The 22,545-nt window shown below is 37.2% G+C and overlaps 1 protein-coding gene across 1 annotated transcript in view; it reads right to left on the bottom strand.

The window, feature by feature from the left end:
• The window catches only part of tbkbp1 (TBK1 binding protein 1), a 50,260-nt gene extending 27,767 nt beyond the window's left edge, over window positions 1–22,493 (bottom strand). The window contains exon 1 of the mRNA XM_016469225.1: window positions 22,289–22,493. The gene's annotated coding sequence lies outside the window, so the exon portion shown is untranslated. The remainder of the gene's footprint in view (window positions 1–22,288) is intronic.
• Window positions 22,494–22,545: the final 52 nt, after the last annotated feature.

Below are 22,545 nucleotides of genomic sequence, written 5' to 3'. Positions count from 1 at the left end.
ACCGCCCTTGAGGCCTCCCGTCCCGTACAAGCCTGTCCCTAGAGGCCTCCAGAGCACCCACCCTCCCACCCCCTTTGTGGATTGCAACTGGCGCAAGGACACGCCTTCCGGGAGGGGGAGGTAATGTCAGGGAGTCTCAGGCCATGTCCACACGTACACGGGTATTTTTATAAATGGAGTTTTTCCTTCTTCCGTTTAAAAAAAAATCTCCGTCCACATGAAAACGCAAACGCATGATATGAGCGTTTTCAAAAATGTTCGGTTTCAGTGACCTGGTGCTGCATTTGCGTGTGGACGAACGGCCAAACCGCGTAGAAAAAGCTGCGGTTTTAAAAATAACCGCGTTTGTGTGGACAGGGCCTCAGTCACCACCGTCACCACAGTCATCAGCCCCAGTGCACACCAGATCCCAGTCACCCGAATTCTGATTGCCCACACCTGTCTCAGCTCGTTAGGCTCCCTAGACGTCCACATGAAAACGCAAACGCATGATATGAAGCACTGTCAAGAGCATGCCAAACCAACAGGTGGCGATATAATCTCAACCGTAAAGCCATGTTGGCTAATCAGAAGCCTGAAAAAGTTTCCAGTAGGCAGAGATAACAGCGCAGGCTCCGACGTCACAAGCCAAAAACTCTGGTTTCTCTGTCTACACGATAACACTGCAACCGGAGTTTTTGAACAGCTTCACCCTGGCAGGCGTTTTCAAAAATGTTCGGTTTCAGAGACCTGGTGCAGCGTTTGCGTGTGGACGAACGGCCAAACCGCGTAGAAAAAGCTGCGGTTTTAAAAATAACCGCGTTTGTGTGGACAGGGCCTCAGTCACCACCGTCACCACAGTCATCAGCCCCAGTGCACACCAGATCCCAGTCACCCGAATTCTGATTGCCCACACCTGTCTCAGCTCGTTAGGCTCCCTAGATCACTGCACTCTCCCCACAGCCTCATCATATGGTCTACAGTTTGCATAGCATTACTAAGCCTGACTACTTACCTGCGTTTACTTACCCCTAGATGCTCCTTCGCTCGACCGCTCCTGTTCTCCACCACTCCATCGGATCACCTGCAAGAGACAATCTTCTATTACCCTCAGCTAAGAGACTTGAATGCCTTTACTTCCTCAAATTACTCACCCTCAGACTGTTGCTGTTCATCCCGCTGCCCGTTTGTCAATAAACCTGTTGTTGTGAGAACTTACCTCTGTGTTTCTGGCCTGTTTGCTGACTATAATATAATATATAGGGTTTTCCAGACTGGGGTTCATAACTTGATGAAAAGCTATTAATTACATTGACTGTAAAATTAATGTCAAGTCACTGTAAGTCACTCTGATCATGCACTGAATCATGCAGCATATTTCATTATTATAAAGATCTAATATTATTTTTTTTACTGTGCAACTGTAATTTACAACAGTAATATTTCTATCTACTACTACTTATTATTATTATTATTATTATTATTATAGTTATCATTATTACTACTACTATTATTACCACTACTATCAACATCAGAGAATGTGAACATGCAAATGTGTGACTGAATTATTCAAATATAAACTTTTAATCTCAGTGGGTACTACACATATATATTTTAAATAGTCTGGCCAAAAAGTTTGGGAACCCCTTTATAATAGAATAGAATAGAATAGACTTTCTCAACCAGAATTTTAATCTGGGTCTCTTTGTTAAAACTATCACTGGACTAACATGTCTACAGTCTTACACATATAAAATAAACTACTACGTCACTAAAATGATTTTATTCCTGCCACTGGTGCCCCCTAAAACAAACAGGTGCATCATGTGCCCGCATCCTATTGACAAGCGTGCTGCTCTGACACAAACATACAGCCATCCCAGTCTCAGTGAAAACAAGAATTTAAGCACAGGGATTATAACACGGCTTTGACAATTTGTTAGGGCTCAAAACCCTGGCAAGATGCAAGAGAAAACAGACAAACGGGACACTCTTTACATGGCTAGTTCACCAGACATCTATCTTCCCATCTTACTCCATCTCACCTATTGTCTTGCTCTCCTCTGCACCTAATTTTGTGAACACTTACACTCTACGCACACCTATTAAGAATTCCACAGCTCTCCTCCCTGCTTCATTAGAGCAATTACCACAGGAAGTCATTTGTTACCTGGGGCCTAGATGGCACTGGCACAGACACGGACACACACACTCTCACACACACATATTTCTACAGAGATATTTTCAGCACCTCATTCGCAGCTCATCTACAGTGACCGGGAGGTGACATGTTCGGTTCACTTATGCGCTTTTCCACTGCATGGTACGGCACGGTACGGCTCCTATGTGAATGCTTGGGATTTACCACCAGCAGCAGAGACCGTGGTGGCAGTGCCACAGGCTGTAGAGGAGGAGGGCAGGGATGTTCGTGCAGGTCTGATGCGTTACTTGAATAGTTAACTATTCATGTAGCCTGTTCTGTAAAGTGAATTTTCAATAAACTTTTGTACAATTTTTCAAAGTTTAAAATGTATCCCCTGTAGTTTTGTCGTGGCCACAATATAATAACTCGTGGGAACGTGATAATATGTTGTGGCCAGTGTTGGGGGTAACAATGTCTTTGCTTCTGACCTTCGATGATCCAGTTCAACCATACTAATAATCAAACATTACTCTAGATAAACATTTGTGTGTTTTTTTGGCATTACTTTCCATAAAAAGTAACTAAGTAACGTAAATAGTTACTTTTTTTATGGAGTAACGCCATATTGCAATGCATTACTTTTAAAAGTAACTTTCCCCATCACTGGTTGTGGCCACGAGATATTAACTCGTGGGAACGTGATATTACGTCGAGGCCACGAGATCATTTTGTCGAGGTAACGACATCCTCATGTCGTGGCCTCGAGATGCTATGTTGAGGGAACGACATTAATTTCTCGCGACCACGAGTTTAATGCGTAAACAAACCTGTGTGACCATAGCAACCCGGGATTATCAAAAATGGATAAAACATTTTTATTAACATTAAACATTTAATTTAATATTTGTATATTATTATTATTATTACATTAACTTATTAGGGCTATATTTTTATATTTATTGTTATATATGCTTATTTCCCCTTTCAATTTGTGTATCGCTTTACCTAGTTAACGTTTTGCATAATTATGCTAGTATTTGCTAGGCATTTACAGTAGGCTATTATTTACAAAAGTATTCAGAACATTAAATAAAGAGATCGAAATGAAGGGAAAAATGAATATAAACGAATATAAAAATATAACTAATAATAATAATAATAATAATATTATGGGAAAAAGACAATCAGTAAATGGACTTACAAGACTGTAGGATGTATAAAAATGTTTTCTTGTAGGCCTATTTTATATTATGCACTTTATGTAACATTTATTCATGATAAACTTTATTTGAATGCTCACTAGCGCATGTAATACAATCCGATAGCCAAGGCCTATGGTTAATATACTGTAATAATTTAATAATGTAATAATTTCTATAATAAATAATATATTAATTTCTTAATTCAAAATAAAATATTAATGAATCTATCTCTGATAATCCCGGGTTGCTATGGTCACGCAGGTTTGTTTACGCATTACTCGTCGTTCCCTCAACATAAGAAGTCATGGCCACAAGAAATGGATGTCGTTCCCTCAACATAGCATCTCGAGACCACGACATAAGATCACGTTCCCACGAGTTATTATGTCGTGGCCACGACAAAACTAAGTGAACCGAAGACATCACCGTAGAAATGATTTGTTTGTAAAAGGAAATTCAGTTTTAAATGGGTAATTTGCCTCTGGCAAGATAAAACTTGGCTGTCTATGCCGTAGAAAGGCATTTTTTTATAATCAGTGCTACATGACTAGCAAAAACATAGAAAGAGGGCTGTGTGCTAAAAAGGTAGGGAGCTTCAACACCCATGCTGCACTGGGCTGTTTGTAGGTGGGGATATAAAAATGTATAAATCTGTAGTTTTAACTAAAGCCCTGGAGCTGTCAAAAGATGTAGCATTTTGTGCCATCCAGCGGATTTTAGCTGACCAGTAAACCGGGAGATCTGAGTGCAGGTAACATGAAGAAATAGTACACATAGTAAAAATACAAAGTTGGTTGAAAATCTGTAAACTTGTCCTTTAATCACTCTTTACAGTCAACTTGGTATTTGTGTTTGATTTCACAAACTGACGTACAAAATTTTGAGCGAAAATTGCATGTTGAACACGGAATTTTCCTTTAAAATTAAAACAGCCTTTCCACTATCCGATATTCTCATACAATACTTGGTACAATCGTCACATTTTGCCCCCTAGTGGCAGTCACATGGAATGTTAAAAAAATCCGCTGTTATACCGATCTTATTCACCATTGTATGAGTGTGAATATATCCACACAAAACAAATTACAGCCAACATGTTTGAAAAAAAGTATTTTTTCTAATCAATGTAAATAAACAATTATAAGTTCATTTCTGACTTAATTATTTCCAGCAAAAATTCCAGTCAGCATAATCAAAGCTTTATTGGCATATCGAGCATTTACAGTAGGCTATTATTTACAAAAGTATTCAGAACATTAAATAAAGAGATCGAAATGAAGGGAAAAATGAATATAAACGAATATAAAAATATAACTAATAATAATAATAATAATAATATTATGGGAAAAAGACAATCAGTAAATGGACTTACAAGACTGTAGGATGTATAAAAATGTTTTCTTGTAGGCCTATTTTATATTATGCACTTTATGTAACATTTATTCATGATAAACTTTATTTGAATGCTCACTAGCGCATGTAATACAATCCGATAGCCAAGGCCTATGGTTAATATACTGTAATAATTTAATAATGTAATAATTTCTATAATAAATAATATATTAATTTCTTAATTCAAAATAAAATATTAATGAATCTATCTCTGATAATCCCGGGTTGCTATGGTCACGCAGGTTTGTTTACGCATTACTCGTCGTTCCCTCAACATAAGAAGTCATGGCCACAAGAAATGGATGTCGTTCCCTCAACATAGCATCTTGAGGCCACGACATAAGGATGCCGTTACCTCGACAAAATTATCTCGTGGCCATGACATAATATCACATTCCCACGAGTTAATATGACGTTCCCAAAAATTAATATCTCGTGGCCATGACATATTATCACGTTCCCATGAGTTATGTCGTGGCCACGACAAAACTAAGTGAACCGAACATGTCACCTCCCGGTCACCGTACTCATCATTATTAAATGACAAAAAATATTTCTTTAAAGCTCTGTTCTGAATTATGTCACACCACTGCAATCTGAGACGTAGTGGCAATGAATTAATTAATACCTAAATTTTTATGTAAATACAAAATTTTGGGAGTTAAAATACAGTATGTACATTTCTTCTTCATTGTTTGGAAAAGCAACCCTTCAGACTTCAAATGTGCTCATTATAAGTTCACTCAAATTATTATGAGATTGAAATGAACATCATTTGCCTTAATGATGTGGTGGGCATCACATTTGGTCGAAATGATGCTAATCGTTTCAAGAGAGATCGGCACATACAACCTCTGAATTATTTAATAATTTGTCAAACCATCCAAAATTTAGGAACGCCAGCATCCAACTCTCTTCTGCAGACAGTACTATTGCATAATTTCCCTCAGTCACACTTGCTCATGAAATTGGCTGGCATCCTAAACATTTACCACAAGCCGCATGCAATTACAGACAGCAGGACACAGTCGTATCGGACTCAAGCCCATTTTGTCACTGGGAATCTGGCTGCTATAATGCAGATAGCATGGCGCACACACACAAACAGACACACACACACCTGTTATTTCAGTGGGGTGTGTATGTGTGTTTCTGGCATTATTTGTGGCCCCTCACTTGGCGGACGATTAGCAGGGCTGCTAGAGAAGTGTGACTGCCTGTGATAAAAAAAATGACCACTGCGGTTCTACAGGTGTGTCTTCACACACATATACACACACACAAGCAAGAATTCATATGCCTACATACCTTTATGCATCCCACACTTTATTGAGAGAAACAACCATAACACGAGCGTGAAAAAATTTAATGGGATGATATACTGTATGTGATGGGATGGCAATAAAAGAGCAAAATCACATTTTAAATCCAAAAACACAATGCAAGTGCCAAACAAAGCATCCTTTATTGTTTGGCACGTATTTCAAAAATAAAATGTCTTGGGACAATGAAACACAGCTAGTAATGGCCAGCGAGTAGATCACATTTGGCTACACCACAATAAAAAAAAAAAAAATCATTTCATATAAATGAACAAACTGGACAATCGTATTGGGACACAGCTGTAATTTATTGAATTCAGGATTTTCAATCAGACCCATTACCTCAGGTGTATAAAATAGCCATGCAGTCTGCATTTACAAACATTTGTGAAAAAACGATCTCTACTGAAGAGCTCAGTGAATTCAAGCGTGGTACTGCGTAAATAAGCCAGTTTGTGAAATTTCATCCCAGCTAGATATTCCATGATCAACTGTAAGTGGTATTATTGGAAATATGCAAGCGTTTAGGAACAGCAGCAACTCCAAGACCATGATAAGTCACAGAGCAGGGTCACCGTGTGGTGTGTAAAAGTCGCCAATGCTCTGCTGATTCCATAGCCAAAGAGTTCCACAGGCATTAATGGCAGCACAAAAATTTGCGGCGGGAGCTTCATGGAATGGGTTCCCATGGCTGAGCAGCTGCATGCAAGCCTCACATCACCAAATACAATGTCAATCGTGGGATGGAGTGGTGTAAAGCACGATGCCACTGGACTCTGGAGCAGTGAAAACGTGTTCTGTGGAGTGATGAATCACACTTCTCTGATTGACAGTCTGATGAGTGAGTCGAGGTTTGGCGGATGCCAGGAGAACATTACCTGCCTGACTGCACTGCACCAACTGTAAAGTTTGGCGGAGGAGGAAATGGTATGGTGCTCTTTTATGCATCTTACTTCCAGTGAACAGAGGGAAATCTTAATGATTCAGCATACCAAGACATTTCGGACAATGCTTACAACTTTGTGCGAACAGTTTGGGAAGGCTTTTTCCATTCCATCATGACTGTTCCCCTGTGTGCTAAGCAAGATCTGGTTGGATGAGTTTGGGGTGGATGAGCTTGACTGGGCCCACTGGCCCACTTGACCTCAAACCCCACTGGACATTTTTGGGATGAAATGGAATGGAGATTGTGGGCTAGGACTTCTCGTCCAACATCAGTGCTTTACCTCACAAATGCTCTACTGGAAGAATTTGCAAGAATTTCTACAGAAACACTCCAAAATATTATGGAAAGCCTTCCCAGAAGAGTGGAAGCTTTTGTAGTTGCAAAAGGGGAATCAATTCCATATTAATATCTGTGTATTTGCAGTGCAGTGTCCCTGTTGGTGTAATGATCAGGTGTCCCAATACTTCTGTCCATATAGTGTCCAACAAGTAATGTAATCTGATATATTTGATCATTTAATATCTAGAAATTATACAGCTAAAATGTAACTGCTCAACATAATTAAATCTGTATTATTATTATTATTATTATTAATGATGATGATGATAATAATAATAATACTATTCATATCACAGATCATTTCCTTAATTTCAACAAACCTTATCTATTTTAGCCAGCTAGATAATGTCACCTTTGGTAATATTTAAATTGGATTCTGGATTCTGTAATCTTTAACACTCAATACATCAAAGTAAACCAAATGTTTATGCTTGCAAGTCATGCAAATACAAATTATGTATATGCATACAAATTTCCCAGTTCCATCAAAGTATTGTAATGGAAATTTCAAATTTGTGCTGAAGAAACCTGAATGGAAATGCATATAAACTTGTTCTGAAGTTTAGCATAAACAAAAATATGCATTGAAGTGATAGAAACAGTGTTTTTTGGGGCCATTTTTATTATTGAGCCCTAATTAGTTACATTTGTAATGTCACTGTACCTCAGAAAATACCTAGTCATTTGTTTTGGTTATCCTCACAGTTTTTAGTAACTTAGTGACTTTAGAAAGGCTAACTTGAAAGCAAAACTTTTTTACAGTCAGAAATGCATCTTACTGTAATGTCATTTTTGCTGCATCTAAGGTAGAACGAGGCTCCCTGTGAGTAACTCACTATGCATTGGGCTACTGTGTTGACCGTGTTGATAGCAAAACACCCCCGTTTGGAGTGAAGATTGGGCTGGCACAAGTTGGCACGAGCAGCAACACAACTGAGTGGGCGTTGCAGAGGGACTGTGGTTGAGCCTCGTGGGCAAATCAGAGCATATACGTGTATTTTTACCACAGAGTGGGAGTAAGAGCGGTATCGATTTTACAACAGTCACAACTGCAAACTACAAGCTAATGTGCTCTTTTTGGTATTCATAGCCAAGCTAGCTTGTGGCAGTCTCATGTAGAAACATACAAAGCGTTAAAGAGGTTTGTGGAAGTCAATGTGATACAGTATGTGTGTCTCACATTGAAATGATGTTATGTAGTGTGTATGTAAACAATGTAAACCAGCGAGGCCGTTAGATTGGGCTTTTAAGCAGACAAACGAATGCATGTGTGATGCGTTCAGGGCAGAGAAATAAATAAAGAAGGTGAGCGGTGTGAAAGCGAGGCACAGCAGGTGTGGGTGCTGCTGGGTTAGTCCATATTTGACCCAACATTGGGTTGAAACAACCCAGCATTTTTTAGAGTGTAGGTGGAACTGAAGATGGATGGTGGGGAAGAAAGAAAAAAAGGTTAAGCTAAATTTTACAGTTCACTATATAGCTCTCCTTTTTCTCTTTTCACTATCCTGCTTCTAGTCATCCTATTCCCGGGCTTAGCTTTTACTCACACTCTGTATATTTATCTACTGATGTCTTGACCTTTCTACCTCCAGCTCTTCTTCTTCTTGAGCTTATTTCCTCTTTAACTGTTAGCCTCTATCTTCCTTCCATCTTTGGTATGTAACTACAAACCTACCCGTCCCCTGGTATTAAAAGTTCAGCAATACCTCGAAAAGAGAACATTTTACATAAGCCACTAATGATCCACTCAGTAATTTGTTCCTCATTAAAAAGTTTTACCCCTAAAGACAAGAATAGTGCTTTTGAAAAATCATGTACTCTCACAAGATGAATGAGTCTAGGAAAATAACTGAAAATACAGACTCTGTGATCAGAATTCATGCCAGTATAAAAGTTACAAACTATCTGTCTGTCTGTAGAATTAAATGAACTAAAATGCAAATTTTTACTTACACCCTAAAAAAATCTGTAAAAATAGGTAACAATGTACTGTAAAAAAATGTCCATATTGATTTTTTTCAGGTATTTTACCTGTAGACCTATTTAGAATTTTGCACTGCATTGTGTTGTGTTTGATTTTAAATGTCTGTAAAATTAATGGATAATGTCTTTGAAGAAAATGATCTGTACATTTCCTGTTTTTACAGTGTAAAGCAAAGACTTTGAATTTTAGCTAGAAAAACCTTATTTGAAAGTTTTGAAAAATGTACAAATATTACAAGTACAGACTGTTTTGCAAAAAATAACAACAGATCTATCTAGCTATATCTAGATAGATAGATAGATAGATAGATAGATTTATTTATTTATTTATTTAGTCATGTAGAATTAAAATAGAATAGAAAGTGTTAGAGTTAGAGGGTCAAATAAAGGATAGATAGATAGATAGATAGATAGATAGATAGATAGTACAAGATTGAAATAGATGTGAGAAATGAACATGGTGGACAATGGAAAGTTAAGTGGGGAACACATGCAGCTCATGGATACATTATTCAAAACAAATGTAATATAATCAGTACTGATACACATAAATAAAATGAGCACTCCCCTCATCTCTGTGATGATACAAATTCAATAATAGAAATCTGCACCCTGAGCGCTGTTCACTAGGTGTTCTAGTTCATTGTTCCGTCACATAGCAACTTCAGTAAAAAGGAGGGGCATGCGGAGGAATGAATTATCGGAAAACATTGGCTTGCTCTTGCAGAATGCACTCTCTTCATATGTGTGTTTCAGTTTTTCCGCTCTATGTGTTGATGTATTACTGCATTACCAAAATGAAAGCTCTGAAGTGTCCTTGGCAAGGACATTTAACACTTCCAGTGAATATCTCCAAAACATTCACACTAGAAATCAAGCTTCAGAGAGTATAGAGAAGGAGAGAAAAAGAGGATGAAGTAAGGTAATAAATAAACAATTGGCTCTGATTAAACAACCATGAACTGGTTGTTACAAAAAAGATGTTGTAGTCTCACACCCACACCAGTGAACCCTGCGGAGAGGAACACATCGCAATGAATGCCTCCGAGACCATCAGAGACAGGCAGGCGGGTTCTGACGTCACACGCACGCATGTGGAGAGACGGGGTGATCAGCATCTGCACTGTCGTTTTTATTTTTTTTCTCTGAGAGAAAGGAGGAATGTGAAGGAGGGGGCCCGGGGATGGCTGGTCATGCAACACTCCAAGAAACATGAAGATCCGAAACAAGGAGTGGAGAAGATGAAACTCACGCAGTGATTGGAGAAGTGTGAGTGGCAACATCATGATGGTTGCTCTCCGATTCCCACGCACAGAAAATGGCATAAAAATAAGTCAACAGCCATTTCACAATACACGCACGTGTGTATGCAAACAAACAAACACCCACATATACATAAACACATATATAGATAACAATATATATATATATAGCAGGCTTCATATGCCAACACCAGATGCTATTTTATCAAAAGAAAATGTCAAAATAACACTTTGGCGAATCAAGCTGTTGCATAACTGTAATGTTTGTTGTTATGCAATTTTCATTAAATGTAAACCAACTGAGACCCCACATACTCTTATAGAGCATAAAACAAACAAACAAACAAAAAATGCTGGCTGTCATGTAAAGACACCAACCACAATTAATTTTTAAGCGTCATTTTGGGGCAAATTTATCTGAAACATGCCTACTTCCCTACTATATAAAGTAGGCAAAAAACAGTTCGGATAGTATTCATAAAACAGTAGTGGAAAAATACCCAGAAGATCTATAGCTACTCAAAGAACCTGAGTGCCTACTCAGAGACAGTATAAGATTTCAGAGATACCTAAAGTCTTCAGGATTGCTTGAAAATTTTAGGCAGGTGTGTTTAGTTAGTGTCAGGATGAGGGGTTTGTAACTAGCATATAATGCTAGCCACAGAAAGTGGACAAAAACATAGTGTAGCCTTAGCCTCAGCATTATTTATGTTCTCTTCATGCCTTAAAGTTGGCAAAGCATGAAAATATATCTTAATTTGAATGATCCTTCTATGTGCATGCTTTTTTTTATCTCGTAATTTTTAATCGAAATGTTTGGATCTTCCTTCAATTAAACTAGATCTCCAATCATTCAGTACACCAAGTCCTCACCCTAGATTTTTTTAGATAATATATGTGACCCTGGACCACAAAACCAGTCTTAAGTCACTTAGCAATAGCCAAAAATACATTGTATGGGTCAAAATTATATTTTCTTTTAAGCCAAAAATCATTAGGATATTAAGTAAAGATCATGTTCCATGAAGATATTTTGTAAATTTCCTACCGTAAATATATCAAAACTTAATTTTTGATTAGTAATATGCATTGCTAAGGACTTAATTTAGATAACTCTAAAGGCGATTCAAGGCGAACAAACCATACATCAATGGAAAGCTTATTTATTCAGCTTTCAGATGATGTATAAATCTCAATTTTGAAAAATTGACACTTAAGACTGGTTTTGTGGTCCATGGTCACATATTACACCCTGATATACATCACAATATGTTTCATTGCAACTTTAACAGTTCACAAAATAAAAAATAATAATAAAAATGACACAAAATAACTGAAAAACAACAAAAAATGTGTAAAGTCTTCCAGTCAGAATACAGCTTGCCACTTGCTTTCCAGTTTTGTGTGCAAAAAGCATCAGACTGTGGGTTGAGGCTGAGACTTCGCTCAAACAGTGTTCAAACAACTCGCTCGAGCTCCATTTCCAAAAAGACTCATGTGGCTGTGTTTTTTTTGATCACTTCTTATGTAGTTGCCTAAAATTATTTCTGCCCTACACCATCAGAATGTTTTGAAATGATTGCAACACAAATAACATCCACTTTTTTCCTCAAGCACCGGGTTTTTCGTCTGCTAGTATATCCATTACAATGACTCTAACAGACAACTCCTGGAGACATCTATTCCTTTCCACCTCTTTATGGGGCATCTGCTAATATAGCTACCAACAATTCAAAAAAGTATCACAATTTGCAGAAAAGGTATCTTGTTATTTCTGCAAAAACATAGGCCTACTTATAAATACAATCCACTGCAATTTCAAGCTGAAATGAACACTACAGGCATTACAACACCAACAACTTTTATTCCTTTTCACATAAATGATGATTGGGAGCAGAAGATTATTGATTAATAAAGTTTTTCATGCAGTTCCTCGCACAATACTATGTTATGACCTCAATATACTTTTACCATAGAGCATGACTTGAAACTAATATATTTTGACATTTATACCACATAACCAGCTCCATAAGTATGACTTTTCTGACGTGGTAAACTTGCTCGGATGCTCACCTGGTACAGCACTGTACTTGCTACAGTATACAGAGCGTTCGGGTACAAATCTTGTAAAACACTAGTCACAATAAAAGAGCTGAAATAAAGAGCTTCAGCAAATGCGTTTTTTTTTCTCAGGTTTGGTCTTGTTAACACAGATGCAGACAAATGGCAGCAGACACGTTTGTTCAGGGTGTTACCCCTATCGCCTTTTGTTGGCATTAGTCAGTGCTTGGTTTGTCAGGTCTTGGAATGTCTAAAAAGTGACGTACTGCATTCTGGTGTTTGTCAGCATTGGTCTGTGTTTGTCAGTGCAGTGTGAATTGGCCTTTAAATGCTATAAAGCATTGACCTTTCAGCGCCACTCACCAGACATTTAATTTCCGAACTGTGATACGAACAACATTCAAGGTAATAAAACATCGCAAGATTCACGTTCTGTTTCGGATAAAAATGAGCATGCTTTTAGTGTCACTCAATGGACATTTCATTTTAAAAGTGTCATGAAATGTGCAAAAAGCAATGTAATATCATTTTGCAGAAATGTCACCACATGCACATATTTCCAATGAGCCCCATGGGTTGCTAATAACTCTGCTAGTTTATTTGTGACAATTCTGTGTGCTGGTAGTTGCAATATCCTTCATTCCCCCGATTACATCTCTGTCAACAATGTGCACTGCCAGAGGGATAGTGAGAAAGACAGAGGAAACGCTGTGGAAAATGGACTCTGTTATTTTTAGGGCTACCTGGGGGAATTATAGCAGTCCGGCAGCAAGAGCAATGCAAATGGGTAACCTGGTTTTCCTTGAGAGAGAAACACGATGAGAATATTTCCAGAGCAATGTCTAACAAACACGTGCTGTCACTGTCATCCTGCGTCTCTCTTCCTCGTTCTTTCACCTCATTCTACTTCTGTTGATTTTCTCTCTCCTCTTATCTCGTTACTTCCTTCCTAGATTCATTTTTCACCCGAATACGTGTCTCATAAACCTGCTCTCCCCCTTCTCACCCACCTGCTCTTCTCGCACTTTCTCGTTTATAGATACATGGATATATTACGTTACGCCTCCATAGTAAGGCCTTGTGCTTTGTGTGGGCTACTGAAGCCATCACTTCACAGAGCAATATCACTTTCACACAGGCAACCCATTAGCCAGGCGTACTTACTGATAATTGGAAAATCAGAAGCTTGGGTTTGCATTTACGACATCACAACCACAACATGGCATTATTGAGGGCAACAATGCTAAGCAACTCAGTAACACTTAACAACTGCTTCTAAAGAAACTGTTGAGCCTTAAAAGCATTGGGGTAGAAGTGTGTCTGAATGCATTTTAAAGGTCATGCAGGCAACAACACAATCCATACCTCCTGCGATGCAGCACAAAAGCATACATAAAGGCCTCTATCTATATTGGGTCAAGATGGCCGACTAGTCACAGTTAATCCATTCACAATCCATCCACAAACACTAAAAAAATGTAAGTTAAAACAAAGAATTGAGATATTCAATAAATAATATTAAATATAATATCAACTCATTTTAAATATAAAATTGAACAAAAACTACAATTTAAATAAAATAATTTAGAGACGTAACTTCTCAGAGAATGCTTTAGCATGCTAACAATTTGTTGGACTGTTAACAGGGTAAAATCTTTCTCAATAGTTCTTTTTTTCTAGATTTATACCTTTTAAAACACCAAAACACTTTTTTGTGTCAGTTCAACCATTTATGTGTCACGTTTTTGAAGTAGAAAGTATATATTTAATATATATATATGCATTATCATTCAAAAGTTTGGGATCAGTAATTAATACAGAAATTAATACTTTTATTCAGCAAGCACAAATTAAATTGATTAAAAGTTACAGTAAAGACTTTTACATTGTTACAAAAATATTCTATTTTAAATTAATGCAGTTCTTTTGAACTTTATCAAAAAAAATGTTTTCAGCATTGATAATACAAAATATTATTTGTGCACCAAATCATCATATTATTATGATTTCTGAAGGATCATGTGACACTGAAGACTGCAGTAATAACTGCTAAAAATTCAGCTTTGCCACCACAGGAATACATTATATTTTACAATATATTTTAACAGAATACAGTTATTTTAAATTGCAAAAATATTTCACAACATTGCTATTTTACCCCAAACTTTTAAAAGATATTTCAAAACTATGTTCAGACAGTTTTGTTCCATTTTGTTAATCTGTTTAAAACATTCAGTCATTTGAACGTAAACCAGCCTTTTTTTTTTTTGCATATAAATATTTAGTTTTTATAACATCCTAGGCCAGATTCAGATAAGGAAGCCTACAGGAGACAGCAGTTCCTTTGGCTTGCTCATGGCCAGCAATTCCCAGAGAGAGACTGTACAGAGGAGAATGAAGGTCATCACCTCTGATTCCAGTTATGTAAGATAAATGGAAATACACAATGGAGATGTGGAGGGAAAATGACAAAGCACAACAAGCAACGACTAGCAGAGAAAGACAAAATGGGTAGGTAGATAACAAAACGCGGAGAATGAAATGGAAAGAGAGGGGGAGTTAATATATCCGCAAGAGTGTCAGAATTTTGAAAGGGAGAATACAAAGGGCATCTGTCTGTCCACCCAACCACATCCGGAGGTCATTCTAAAGTACTCTGAATGTCCTTTGTCCTATGTGATAAATTACTACCTATAAAGCAACAGCATGGTGGAGGAACATTTGATCAGGCTTCAATCAGATGACTGTAACCTTGCTATTGACCTGCATTCGGAGTGTGTGGACACAGCATTATCGTGACACGGTGATAAATGCAAACTGCAGGAACGGCATAAGGATGGGGGCAGGATGGAGATGTCATCTTTGAAAAATCGCTCCATGTGCTTGACTCTGATATGTTTAAGTGCTCACAAATGAGAAAAAACTGCTTCCTGCCAAGCAGCCGGGCATTTGACAATCCGGCAATCAATCAGTTTTGTCAAAAAGGCTTCAAACTGCAAAAAATAAATAAATCAGCCTAACTCTTGACTAAAAGACTTTTTCGGCATGCCTGATCGGGTCAGTTCAGATTTCTATTGGCCCTGCTAATATTTTCTCTGGCCTGGTCACAAATATGTTAAGTAGTAACGTGTGCTAGAAAAATTGTTCTTTTCTTTGAATTCAACTTTTATTACTGTTCTTGCCCAATGAAAAAGCATTCATTCATAAACATTCTTTTCAATGCTGGGAAATTATAGCATTTAACAGGGTTTTTTTCAAGGGCTTTATTTAAGTCATAGACACAGACACCCCTCACTCAGACTCTCAGCCAATAGAGAAAATTAACCACAATATAAAAAAGGTAGAGATTCTATTTATAGCAACTTTCATAAGGAACATTAACTAACTTGAGGATGCATGAAATATTGGTACCATATATTAGTGAGTTGTTGTTTTTTTCGGTATTGGCCGATATTGAATATTTAGTTGTGCATGTTCATTTCCCTGTTTCCCCATCATCGAACACTCACTTAAAATGTAAAAAAAAACATTGTAAAATGCAATCGTTGAAAAATTTTAAAATATTTTAAAATGTGTTCATTTATTGTACATTACAGTGCTTTAATGCCCTGTCAGTTCAGTTTAACAAATGTGCTTAAACAAAATAATATAAATTTTTAACTTGTACATGGTGATATTATCAGCCATAACATGCTTACAAACAAACAATATTTCAAGAATACTGTAAGCATATACCAATGGATAATACAGAACTGCCAAAGAAAGGTTAAAGGAAGGTGAACTGGACTAACTAAACTTAAAACCTGAAACTTAAAACTTACACGATTCAATACAATACTTCTATAGAAGGTTGATGTCTTTGTGATATTCCAATATTTACTCACTTGCAATACAGACTAAAAACAACATCCATGCTTCGGATAATTTCTGAGTTTCTCTTGTGGATTTAGAAGTCCTCCAGAGGACTTATAAGCTGTCCTAGGTTTAGGAGCTGCTTCTAGCATTAAAAAGCTTTGTGAATTGCTCTTAGATGAAAAATTTACTATTCCTAAAATTAGAAGTGACACACCCCTAATTTTTAAGAGTTGCTGCCAAATTTCTACGTTAGGAGCAACTTTTAGCCTTAAGACTTTTTGTGAATACAGCCCCAGGTCATTAGATAATTTGCATTCAAATAGTAAAATTTTTGTTAATATTTTCCCCTGCATTACCTTTACAGATCACCAGGGGTCACAAGTCATTCTTGCCATTTCAAAAAATTCTCATCTTTGTTTTAGCCAAATAGATAACCTTACCTTGCTGATGTATGTTAATAAGATTATTTTGTCAATAATGTTTAATATATTAAAACAATTTAAACATTTTCATTTGTAAGGTATACAATATGGTATACAAATTTGTAAGGTTACATCAACTGGCTTGAAACACTCTCACATTTCGGTTGAGTTTGGAATTTATTTTTAGTTTGTCACTTACACACAGTTTATGAATCTGGCCTGGGTAGATTTGCACAATGCCAGACCATCAGAAACAAGATAGCAAGAGAAGCCCCGATTACGGAGGTGTCGAAATGCTGAATCAATTCATTCACTTCCAACAGCACTTAATGGGAGCAGCGTCATAGAGGGCAGAGCGTCACGTTATAGAAAGGGGACGTTAACACGTTAATGAGTAGCAAATGATTAAGTAGCTGCATTGGTTACTTTTATGCCACTGATAAAGCTTTTATATGTAGTTTGGGGTAACAAAGGGGTTTTATAGCTTTGAACTCCACAAATGAGTGTCGTTACTATGACAACCAATTTGAATGTGACAAGCAACTGGTTATATATATAATATATATAATTTGTGTGTGTGGGGGGCAATAGGGATTTCACCTAGGGCGTCAAATTGGCTAGAAACGGCCCTGCCGATAACTATAAAAAGCATCTGAATACTTATTGCCAATTCATGCTCTGCACTTATAAACAGACCGGAGCATGTTTGTGATTCATGCGACAACCAGAAAACTCTTGAAACCTGTAAAGAAGATCAAAAGGAACATTTTACCATCTGTTCTGTACTGAGGGACCTTTAGGCTGTTTAAAACAAAGGGAACATGAACAAAAAACAGGAAGAAGGTACTGAATTCTCCAACAGCTTTGTGAGACCTGTCAAAAGTTTGAAGGATGTAGAAAAAGCAGCACATCACCTTGGACTCAACAACTCATTCTATTTCAGTTTTAATCTCACCGTATCTCTCACATCGGTCAACACAACCTGCCCGGGTGCTCATGAATATTCCATCCTAATGGAGAGCTTGTTGTGAGTTGCTATGGCCCACAAGCAAAAGTTTGCCAGGCTGCAAGTACCTTACATAAAGGTCTCCCTAAATTATGCATGGGAGCTATGAAAGAACTGGAGAATGTAATGAAATCATACTAGTTTGGCCATGAATCATGATTATCTGTCCATGGGGTGCTGAAGTACTTTATAAGTGTATTACAAGTGCGCATGCTGAAGTGCTTAGCTCTGTATTGTTCATGGCTCAGTGAACTGAATCCCCCTAGGAAAGATCTTAAACGAGAGACGTTCCGAATTTTAATGAAATCACTTTTAATTCTGTACAACTCAAAACCACCTTTAGTTCAAAATATAATTATAAGTGATCACTTCAATCAAAATGCATTTATTTCTTCAAGTGGGTGACAACTAATTAACCTGTTTGAAGTACAAAACTCATGATATAAAAATAAATTAAATTACTGCAAGTCCAAACCATGACAAGTTTCCAGCGACAAGCTATTTTATTAGCTATCAAAACTGCTATGAGATGTGACACATTTACAGTCAATCAGAGGATATTTCGTATTTAAAGGTCCGCTGTGGTAAAAATCAAGCTTTTAATGTTGTTTAGATATCTATCTGGTGTTTTTAATATGCTTAAAGACAAACCTTGTGCAAATTCATCAGTCAACACCACTGCTGAGCATTTTCTCCTTAAAATGACAGTGTATCAAAGACAGTCTCAAAACTGTGGTTTGAAACAGCCCATTTCCTTTGCTCTCAAACATGTAACCAATCTCGTCAACTTGTGGGTGGGAGCAGATATATGAGCTGGTGTGATTGCGTGCATATTCATGATTACGTGTATACTAAATGAGGTAAGGGGTTAAAGTTATATTCAAGCCATTTTAAGACAGAAAGAAATGATATGTTAATGGAGGAAACCGTTTCAATAAGTATAATTTGATTATTAAAGATATGTTTTAAGAGATAAAATTAGTGAGGGGGACTTTAATGTAGAATTATGAGGAGCAGCAAGATTATGGACCAATGAAATTTCACAGTGGGCGGGGCTAACAAGTGTGATGCAGCAGATATGGAATGCAACAGTCATGTTCCAGAAATAAAAATGGTATTCATTTTCTCCATAGGGAAATAGTTTTTTAACAATAACTTACAGACCTTTAAAGACAGACTTACTGCGAGCTCTAAGGTTGTTAATCAATGGTATTTGCTTTTGCTGAAGCCATCAGTTCGCATTATATCAACTTATGTTTTAAATAATCATGTTTAACAGTGGTGAAAAACTACATTACCCATGATGCTGTAAAGAAAATTTCACTAATCAGAGAGTTCTGCCCATGCACTCCCATGAAACACCACAAATGGCGTAATAGAGTTGGTCTGCTCACATTCTCGAATATTAAATATTTGAACATACATATGCATATTTTACAATAAACTGAAAATATATTGCATATAATTTCTATATATGCAGTCAACAACTTTAACAACTAACGATTTTTAATTTAATTTAATTCCACTGTTTTTTATTTATGTTATTCGCAATGGTTCATAGGATCGGTTGGTTTGGCTCATGGCTTGTAACGCTTTAATGAAGAATTTCTAAAATCCCTATGGGAAAAATCAATGGAAATAATACTTCCAAAACAAGGGCCACGTTGCAATCAATAGAGATGACAAAATGTCCTGTCACTCATTGCTTGTCATGGTCAGCTGGGACAAAAACTTATTAAAATGGCAGTGATTTTATCACATCATGTCTGGTTAGCACTCAAGGTTAAGCTGTTTTATTATCAAAGGAGTACAACAGAAGACAATCAAGACCTGCCTAGGGGACTATGACTGCACTTTTAGACATTCGGATTAAAAAAGATGAAAAATTAATGTAAGATGAAAGCCACAAATTTCCTAGCTTATCAAAAACACGCAGCTCGAAAATGTTCTTCTAGCTAGCTTTTTGTTGTTATTTAGCTCAACACTAAATTACTCCACTTGTTTGTATGAACAAGAGGAGGTAAAGGACTTCGCAGTCAGGTCTGAGAGTATTTCTAGAGGAGACACGGGTGGCAAGGCTCGTCTCTCGCCACTTACAAATGACCCTCTTCAGAAATTCAGCCGATTTCTCCACCAAAATGATCCTTTCCTTACACAGATTTCTGACCCGCTCACAAGCTGGCTAATTCTTATAGGTGAATAAAAAATAAAGGAAATGCAGAGTGTAGAGGAAAAAACAATGTATCTTTTCACAGCTCTGACAAAAGCCAGTTCAAAGCAGCATAAATCATAATTACATGTTGCAACAATGAGCAACATGAGAAGTGCTTTGTGACAGGGAATAGCTGAGAGGCTAACGTGATTCACCTCCCAACGTCAGACCCTTAAATTAGCTCCTGCAGACAGTCTCCCACCAAGAAAAAAGGCGGTGCTGCTAATTAAGTGCACAATAATCAAGTCAAAAGTCCAAACCGAATGGAGAAAAATGAAAAGACATGGGGCAGTCCACAGTTTTTTTTTATTTTTTTATATATATTTCCTTTTAAGGAATTCCTAAAACATGATGTAGTCAGCCACCCTACATCGCTTTTAAACACCCAACACCCAACGCAACTGAGGAAGCTTAATGCCTGTCAGAAGTGGAAATCAAGCTTTTCAAAAACAAAGCTTGTTCAGAAGCATTGTTTCGTGGCATATTCAACACTGCGTGCATAGTTTTGTTTTGTTAAATTGCAAATGAGTTCAGCAGACCTATGCAGAGAGATCATATATCAGAGAGAAGAGAACTTATCAAAAATTATTATATTATTACAGAAATCATTAAACGCTTGCAGAATAACAATGTATCAGACGGCATCTTTTGACTGTGTAGTCACTCCGCACTAAAACAATACCACACTCAGAAGCTAAGGTACATTTGCTTTTGTTAAACTGCCAGCTATTTTCCAGAACTTAAAAATACAGTGATAATGTCTGAGATATTACAAGATTGAATTTTGGTGACTGTATTACAATTTCTAACTGTATTTGTCATTAAATTATGTAATATTAATATGCCACCCTATCACTAAAATAACACAGCAATCAAGCTGATACATATGTCCTGTCTATCTCTCAGATATATCATTTTCACCATTAATAAATAGTTAATGCAGTCACATGCAGTCTTTAACTATAGCATTTTAGCATTCTTTTTCCATTGAAATTTAAATAAGGAAAATAATTACAATTAATCCATTTTGTACACATTTTACTTCTGTTTCTGTTGTGTATATTAAAAATAAAGCTCTACCAGTTCTGAGCATGTCATTCCTGTTTATCAAAGTTAATCTTACATTTATCATCCACGTATGAGCGACTACACTCTATAAAAGCAGTTCAGCACCTGGAGCTGTCCAGTGCATTATTACTAATGACCGTCTGCTAAACCACATTACACACGACCTACACAAAACTAAAAAAAAAATCAAATCTAACTGTATTTCATCACTATAACAACAGTCGCTCAAGAATTAAAGGCTGCCAATCTTGAACAATTCAGTGCTTTAGAACAATTACATTGTTAGCCTACCTATCACTCGCCACATCAGCTCACTATAATGCGGTTGTGCAGGGACTGTTGTTGTCTCATTACACAACACAGCGAGCCTGCTGATAATGCAAATGATTTATTCCTTCATGGCTAAAGTTTTATATTTTCCCACATTTTCCGACATATAGCAATTGTAATTTATCATGAGGTTAACCATTCCTTCGATAAATGTCAAAACCGAGTTTTGAAATGTCATCTTGAATATCATCCTTAATGCATGGGTGCTCTACAGTAAGGAAAAAGTTATTTATAGTGTTGTACGGGACAAACCACAACATCCGCTGTTACTTCTCCCTATAGACTGGTTATTTATTCTATTCTATAATTGAATCAGGTTATAAATCTCGCTGACCGTCTGAAACAAGTCATTCAATATAATTTCCACGGTCGTTTAATCTTAATCAGCTGTGCTTTCGTAAAGATCACATCCGTTCCAGCGTAGTTTTTGTTGCATTTGACGATCTACTTGCAGCGGCTGAGCAATGCTGATGTCAAACCGCAAACGTCTTCATTTGTTTCAAAAACTGCCTGTATTTATTGCATTTACTCAACGAAGAGATCCTAAAGACAGTTATGTTAAAATATGTAAATGCATATTGGACATGCAAGGCTTCCCGTGTCGCCTTGCGTAGTATTTACGCGGACATTTGTAAAGCACTCTGTAAAACATGGCTGTGCGCTGTTTGCCACTGTAGAGCCTGTAATGATGTAACCCGCACTGCAATACTCCAACCATACACAGCAAAACATGTATTCCATGAAAAATAAGGGAAAGAGCACTCACGGTGTGTCATGGATGCGTCCTCTGCTGACATGTCTTCAGTGAAGGGCCAGGCACCCCAGAAGTGCTGGTTAGTTGTATGAGGCTGATGCCCGCTGCTCTCCACTGCTGTTGTTGGTTCAGATGCTCTCCGTGAGGAATCAGAGAGAGTTTGAGCGCCACAGCTGAATATTAAATATAAAACATCACCGACACAGCACTACATAACGCTCATGTCCTGTTCAGATGGGCTTTAGGCTACTTCCTGGTTGTTTCGGGTC

This window comes from Sinocyclocheilus anshuiensis, unplaced genomic scaffold, assembly GCF_001515605.1.
Source record: "Sinocyclocheilus anshuiensis isolate Anshui unplaced genomic scaffold, SAMN03320099.WGS_v1.1 scaffold1572, whole genome shotgun sequence".
Classification (NCBI taxonomy): Eukaryota; Metazoa; Chordata; class Actinopteri; order Cypriniformes; family Cyprinidae; genus Sinocyclocheilus; species Sinocyclocheilus anshuiensis.
The sequence above is the reverse complement of the archived record's forward strand: the minus strand, read 5'-3'. Positions and strand labels throughout refer to the sequence as shown.